The following is an 8,150-nucleotide window of genomic DNA, read 5'->3' as shown; positions in this document are numbered from 1 at the left end:
TACCCTACGCAGGGCGCCCTGGCAGAGCAGAGAGGGGCCCCTGAGTGTCCCCAGCGCCAGGTGAGGGAGCTGCGCGGTGAAGCGTGAGTGAGAAGCCAGCAAGTACCGGAGAGGGGTCGTTCCAGGCAGCTGGGCCGGTGTGAGCTGAGACCCAGAGGGTTTGGACAGCTGGTCCTTGGTGGAGATCAGTGGGCAGGTTGATAGCCCCTGGAATGTACCATCGGAAGTGGAGCAGCTGGGACTTGAACCGGTGACTACACAGGATGTGGGCACCACAAGCAGCAGCTTTACCTGCTAGGCCACAGTGCTGACCCCTGATGGGCCCGAATTCTAAGTCTAAGAATCTGGACCAGGGGCCTGCATTGTGGTGTGAAGCCTCCGCATGCAATGGCAGCATCCCATATGGGCGCCAGTTTGAGTCCTGGCTGCTCCACTTCTGATTCAGCTCCCTGCTGTGGCCTGGGAAAGCAGCAGAAGATGGTCCTGAGTTCTTGGGCCCCTGCACCCACGTGGGAACCCAGAAGCAGCTTCTGGCCCTGCCTTCTGACTGGCCCAGCTCTGGCTGTTGCAGCCATTTAGGGAGTGAACCAGCAGATAGAAGACCTCTCTCTCTCTCTGCCTCTGCCTCCCTGAAACTCCACCTTTCAAATAAAGAAATCTTTAAAAAATTAGTAAAAAAGGGCCGGCGCCGCGGCTCACTAGGCTAATCCTCCACCTGTGGCTCTGGCACCCCGGGTTCTAGTCCCGGTCGGGGTGCCGGATTCTGCCCCAGTTACTCCTCTTCCAGTCCAGCTCTCTGCTGTGGCCCGGGAGTGCAGTGGAGGATGGCCCAAGTGCTTGGGCCCTGTACCCCATGGGAGACCAGGAGGAAGTGCTTGGTTCCTGGCTTCAGAACGGCACAGCATGCGGGCCGTAGCAGCCATTTCGGGGGTGAACCAATGGAAAAGGGAGACCTTTCTCTCTGTCTCTCTCTCTCACTGTCTAACTCTGCCTGTAAAAAAATAATAATAATAAAAAAGAATCTGGACCACACACTAAACGCGATAAGGAGATAAGGAGTGGAAACCGGCCAGGGCAGACGCAGTAAGAGATGACATTAACAGTGCTTGGAAAAAATCTTTTTCCTTCCCCTCTGTTGTCGAGAAATTTGTAGCATTCTATTAGCATCAAGATGGAAAATGCCACTCAGTATTTAGGAGATACTAAGAATTTGATCCTTTTTAATATATTTTTTAAAATTTTTATTTACTATCTTCATTAATTTGCTATCTTCATCATTTTAAAAATATTTATTTACTTATTTGAAAGGCTGGGGCTGGCACTGTGGCATAGCAGGTAAAGCTGTGGCCTGCAGTGCTGGCATCCCATGTGGGCACCAGTTCGAGTCCCGCTGCTCCACTTCCCATCTGGCTCTCTGCTATGGCCTGGGAAGGCCGTCCAAGATGGCCCAGGTGCTTGGGCTCCTGCACCCACGAGAGATCCAGAGGAGGTTTCTGGCTCCTGGTTTCAGACTGGCGCAGCTCCAGCCATTGCGGTCAGCTGCAGAGTGAACTAGCAGATGGAAGACCTACCTCTCTCTCTTTCTCTCTCTCTCTCTCTCACTCTCTCTCTCTCTCTCACTCTCTCTCTCTCTCTCTCTCTCTCTCTCTGCCTCTCCTTCTCTCTCTGTGTAACTCTTTCATATAAAATAATCTTTAAAAAAAAGAGAGAGAGAGAGAGAAAAGAAAGGCTGTGGGGCAAGAGCTGTGGTGTAGTGTGTTAAGACACCAGCTGTGATGCCAGCATCCCATGTGGGCAGCAGTTCAAGTCCCAGCTGTTCCACTTCTTATCCAGTTCCCTGCTAATGGCCTGGGAAAAGCAGCAGAGGATGGTCCAAGCGCTTGGGCCCCTGAACCCATGTGGGAGACCCAGATGAAGCTCCTGGCTTTAGCCTGGCCCAGCCCTGGCTGCTGCAACCATGTGGGGGAGTAAACCAACAGACAGAAGATCTCATTGTCTCTCTCTTTGACTATCAAATAAACAAACCTTTAAAAAGAAAAGAAAGGCTGAGAAAGAGAGAGAGAGAGAATTTATTCCACCTACTGATTCGTTTCTCAAATGGCCACAACCGCCTGGATTGGGCCAGTCTTAAACCAGGAGCCAGGAACTCCATCAGGGTCTACCACATTGCTGGTAGGAACCCGAGCACTTGGGCCGTCTTCTGCTGCCTCTCAGGCACGTTAGCAGGGAGCTGGCTCTGAAGCGGAGCAGCCAGGACTTGAAGCAGGCACTCTGCAATGGGACTTGGGCATCTCACATGGTGGCCTCACCTGCTGTGTCACAGTAACTGCCCATCTTCACCATTTTAAATCTTACTGTTCATTTTATCAAGTATATTTGGCCCATTTGTCCAGGTTCTTGTCTCTGCTGCATGAAAGAGTTTGAGGGCAGCACATAGATAAAGGCTAGCAAAGAAACAAGATTTATTAGCAAAACAAATGTACACACTCAACAGGGATTGTGGGCACGGTAGAGCAAGCTGCTACCCATGAGGCTCAGGGTCAACCCCTACATGATCTGGAGGGATTTCCAGGGATTTGGTGACTGGTCAATATCTGGCCTTTTCAGGAAGTCTTGGAGCACCATGGTGTCAGGTGCATGATGGGAGTAGGAGTGTCAGCCATGGTCATTTTACGATAATGACATTGTAATAGGCTGTTGGTCATCACAGGGACAGTAAGCAGTCATGTTGGATATTTTTCCACGGCACCTGGTTTGGGGCGGCAGCTTTGCCACATAGTGACTTCAGTTTGCGGCCATGGGAGGCGTTTTAGGAGCAGCCGTGGGGGAGTGTGCGGTGATGGATTTCCTCGGGCTCTTTTTCCCAACCCTGCCTCCTTCCCTGTAGCAGATTCTACAGCCACAGATTCAATCCAATTGTACATCAAAAATATTGGGGGAGATATTATGTCTGTACTGAACATGTGTAGACTTTCCCCTCGCATCATTATTTGCTAAACAATACAATGTGGAGGCCAGCATTGTGGCATAGCAGGTAAAGCCTCTGTGATGCCGGCATCCCATATGGGTACCAGTTTGTGTCATGGCTGCTCCATTTCCAATCTAGCTTCCTGCTAATGTGCCTGGGAAAGCAGTGGAGGATGGCCCAAGACCTGGGCCCCTGCACTCACATAGGAGACCTGGGAGAAACTCTCTGTTCCTGACTTCCACCTGGCCCAGGCTTGGTTGTTACTATCATCTGAGGGGTGAACCAGCATATTGAAAACCTTTTTCTCTCTCTGCTGTCTGTAACTCTTTCAAATAAATTAAAAAAAAAAAAAAACCAACACAATGTAACCACTATTCACATAGCATTACATTGTATTGGGTGCTGTAAGCGGTCTGGAGATCATTAGAGCTATGCTGCTATGGAGGATACAGGTAGGTTAGCTGCAAATACTACACCGTCCTGTATAAGGGGCTTGAGCACCCACAGATCTTGGAATCGTGGGCTTCTGGAGTCACTCCCCAGGGATCTGAGAGGTGGCTGTATACGTACAGTATTGTGCAACCATCACCACCATCCCTCTCCAGAACTTTTTCATCTTGCAAAACTGAAATGCTGTGCCCGTCAGAACGCTATCTCCCCACCCCGCTTCCTGCAGCCCCCATTCCACCTTTCGTCTTTATGAATTTGATTCTAGATTCCTCAGATATAGAGATGGGTCTTATTTGTCTGTGTTTGTCTTCTGCAACTGGCTCACTTAACTTCTCCTCAAGGCTCACCTGTTGTGGACGCGTATCGGAACTCTTTTTAAAAAGAATGGATAATATTCCCCGTAGGCACAGAGCATGTATGCTTATCCACTTCCCCATCAAGAGCCACTTGGGTTGCTTCTACTGAACAAGGCTGTGGTGACCGTGGGTACACAGATATCTTTGAGACTCTGCTGGGTATAGATCTGAGACTAAATCTTGAATAGTTATGGGATATTTCAAACTAGACAGCAAGTTCTCCCAGAGATTCTTTTAATCCATTCTTTTGTTGCAAATGTATTAGGAATGGGAGTGTTCAGTGGGCACCCAAAAGTAGGCTGGGCATGTCCAGCCACCAGTCTCTCTTGGCATTCCACCTTTGAGAAGTCCCAGCTACTCCGCTTCCAATCCAGCTTCCTGCTACTGCACCTAGGAGGCAGCAAGTGATGGCTCAGGGACGTGAGTCCCTGCCAGCCCTGTGGGAGACCCTGAGAGCCAGGCTCCTGGCTCCTGGCTCTGGGTTGGCAGAGTACCAGCTGTTGCCGCCATTTGGTAGAGAACCTGTGGATTGGAAGATCTCTTCTTCTCTGTCACCCAGCCTTTCAAATATCTTAAGCAATGGTGATAGTTCGGAAGTAGACTTGTAACTGTAGGGAGGGCTTCGCTGAGCTCCCCCAACCCCCAGCCATGTAGAGCTAAGACACTGGGGAGTTGCTGTGAGTGTGTCCTACTGAATACATGCATGCTGGTTTTATTCACATGGCAAGCAAGGCTCTAGGGCAGATTTGGGAGAGAAAGGGTGAGCTGTGGAGACTTTCCCCAGCAGCTTCTAACCTGGGCCACAGCCCGAGCGCCTTGCTGCAGTCTGAGGCTAAGATGGCTGGCGCTCCGTGCGCGTCCCTCCCATTGCTGTCGGCACCTGGCAAGGGGCACCCTGTCCATCTCAGAGTTTGCTAACTCGGGTTGAAGCCAGCGTTCTCCTCTGCACCTGTTTTCCACACGGCCAGGCTGTGCTGTGAAATGCCCTTTATCCGAGATTCCCAGCTCGCCCTCCCCCGCCTGCCTAAGACCCTTACAAATCATTGACAGCGTGGGGGAGGGGAGGCCGCCCTGCAGAGCCCGCGTTCCGCCCCCTCTGCCGATCTGTGCGACAAAGGCAAACCTCCCGCGTGACAGCTCCGCTCTCTCAGTTTGAACCGGGGCCATTTTAGCCCACAGTCCTGGTCTATGGTGGTGGAGACAGAGCCAGCCTGACCGGGGAACCCTGCATGGCGCCGCACCCGCACCCGAAGGCTCGCTGCAGTTTTGTGTCACCTGGTGCCTGCAGAGGCCACGGCGGCCCAGGGACAGGTGCGCTGAGGCTCCTCCCGTCGCCGGGCAACTCGCCTCTCATCCCGGACAGGGGAGGTCGAGGGCGGTGGGCCACACCCGCGGGGAGAACACGGATCCCAGGGACTCCTGCGCCCCCTCCACACTTGCAATGGGAGGCTGCGCCTAGCCCCGGGTCTCTGGGCATCTGACTTCTTCGCCTATATACTAGGGTTGGTAGCTTTCCAGTATTTCTAACAGGGAGGCATTGAGGCCACCACACACACACACACACACACACAAAGAGGAAATAATGATGGATTTGCAGTCTCTCTCTTTCATTCAATTCCTCTCCATTCATTGGCCAAGTGTCGGTTGCCTAGGAAACCGTGCATCTCGGCAGCCCAGTGGGCAGTCAGGTGGCGGGGGCTGCGGGCTGGGTTGTAAGCAGGCGTGCACGGGGAGAAAATCCTAAACCAACCGCCTCCTAATTTCAGGAAACCCGATCAAGAGATAACAAGGCTCTTAAAATTTACTCCCGGTCTATGCCACGCCCGCTTTGTGCTGCAGTTCTTCAACTGCTGAAAACAGTGACTTTCTGTGTTTCTTAGATAAACCTTTGGGGGTGATTGGCCATAGGAAATATTCCGAGCAAACAGATCAGTTGTGTGAAAGACGAAGGTTGGATTTTATTCGACTCTAACGATGTTTCTATGATCGCCTGTGGACAATTTTTAAAGGTCAGTCTACCGTCAAAACTGAGACTATGAAATACATTGTCCTGGGATATGTTGTCCTGACCCCACCTAGACTGAGAGGGGCTGTGCGGCACAAGCAGACAGAAAGCACGGCCAGGCCTGCCACTGCTTTCTTCTCGAAAGCTCCAAGGAATAGGGATTTTTAAGGGAGGAAGGGAGTAGCGGAAAATCTGAGCTGCTTTCGGGAAAGGCATGGCCACCATCATTTCAGCAGAAATCAGCTCCTGTTTAAACACAAATGTGCAGCATCAAAATGCCAGCGAGGGGTGGAGAGCGGCTAAGGAGAAGCCTGCTGGGGGGTGGGGGGGGCTGGCATGGGGAAAGCAGGTCTGGGACCACACTTGCCGTGTCCCCCAGGGCGTGCGGCCTTTCAGAAGGATGGTTTGCAGCCTCACTGTATCCCAACCTTCCCCCCCCCACACACACACACAATAAAAAGAAACCTGAGAAGAATGGGTCCCTGGTCTAAACCGTCTTGAACACGCGTTTTCACGCGGGCACTCCATGGAGCACTGGCTCGGAAACAGAAGGTGAGAAACGAAACCGTCTGGCGAGGGAGGCGGGTAGCGGCTCAGGTTACCCGCAGTGGAGCCAGAGCGGAGGCCCGGCAGCTCAGCACGCATCTACACTCGCTGAGTCCCGGAGCAGTCACCTCGACCAGGACACGGTCACCTTCCCCGACGCCTTGGGGCGCCCGGATCCAGACTTTAACTCGCTGTTGTGACCTTGGCGAAGTGGTTCGCCCTTGCTGTTTCTACATCTGTAGGATCTGGAGCAGAGCTCAGGGCCCTGGGGACCCCCGCGAGGGGGCGGGCGGACAGACCTGCTCTGCCCTGCGACCCCTAAGTTAGGCACCTGCAGCCGCGTCCTGGAGAACTCTGGCCCGGGATTTCGGGGAGGGGGCTGCGGGCTTTTGTTTTCGCCACTTCTCTTTGTATCTGGAGTTGAGCTGAAAGCCCCCTCCCACCCCCAGCAGGAACGGGAGGCGATGACAGCTTGCTGATGGCTGCCGGCGGGGGCGGCGGTGGGGGCGGGCTCCCGCAACAGCTGCAAGCTCTGGCCCACGGCGCGGACCCGGTCATCCAACCTCTCCAGCCGGAGGCTGTAAAGGAGCCACGTCCCCCGGCTAAAGACCGGAGCGGCTTCGGCTACGGCGCAGCCCCTCCCGCCCCGCAGGTGCGGCCTCCAGTCACGTGCGCGCGCCCGCTCTCGTGCACACGCCCAGGAGGAGCAACAAAGAGATCGCGCTGTCCTCGAGCCCGCAGACTGCGGATTTGAAGGGCGTGGGGGGCTCCGCACCCGCGCCCGTGCGCGCGCCGACTGGGTCTCGCGCGGCCGCTCCCTTTTCCTGGGGCTGCGGCTGTGAGGGTCTCCTCGCCCTCGCCCCCACCCCCAACCGCCAGCACCCGGGATGCTGGGACCCAGCGGCAGTCCCCCTTGGAGCCCACCCCCTTCCTGGACAATAGCCGAGCCGAACCCCGAGAAGGGGCGCGCCTGGGCTTTGGGGAGCACAGCCAGGCCCAGGGAGCCCTTTGTTCCGCCGCCCGCCCCGCCCGCAGGACAGTCCACGCACACGCCCGGCCACACCCACTCCATCACTCGCGAGGAACAAAAGCCAACTAGGCAGGGGCAGGGCGCTGGGTGCCAGCCCGGGGTCCGCGGGCTCTGGGGAGGGTCGGGCCGAGCTGGCTCGCAGGTCACCCCACCCGGGCTGCCGCAGCCCCAGGGAGAAGGAGCGGATGGCCCCTGGTCTGGACAAAGGAGAGAGAGAACAGGGCTTGTTCTCCGAGGCTGGGGCGGTGCTCTGGGGCCGCAGGTGTCCAGGGTCACACAGCCTTTCAGTTCCCCCGACTGGTTTCTGGGGTCGCCCGTCCTGGCCACAGACCGGCGTTGCCGGCTGGCCTCCGGGATTGAGCAAAGGGACTAGGCGGGGTGGGGGCTCTGGCCGGCGGCTCGCGGTGCGCTGTCTCAACTCACACCTGCTGGCTCCCGGAGCACCTGCTCCAGTCGTCCCTTTTCCCTGTCTGGTGCCAGCTGTCCCCTGATCCCGGCCCGCCGCGCTGGCCGTGCTGGCCGCGCCGGCCTCGCTGCCCTCCTGCCCTCAACCTCTTCACCACCCCCTCCACGCTGGTACCCGGCTTTCTCGGTCCCCTCCCCCACGCCCCGGACAATGCTCACGCCCTCTCCCTCCCGGTGGGGCGCTCCCACCCCTCTCCAGGTCCGTAGGCCCGCGCTGATTGGCCGCAAACCTGTAGTCCGGCCCCCACGGCCGGTCCCTGGGGCTTGGAGCATTACGTCAGCCCTGCTTGCAGAGCGCCAGCGCGAAGGCGACTGGGGGGCTCGGGCTGG

Source organism: Lepus europaeus, chromosome 3, assembly GCF_033115175.1.
Source record: "Lepus europaeus isolate LE1 chromosome 3, mLepTim1.pri, whole genome shotgun sequence".
Classification (NCBI taxonomy): Eukaryota; Metazoa; Chordata; class Mammalia; order Lagomorpha; family Leporidae; genus Lepus; species Lepus europaeus.
Note: the sequence above shows the minus strand (reverse complement) of the source record.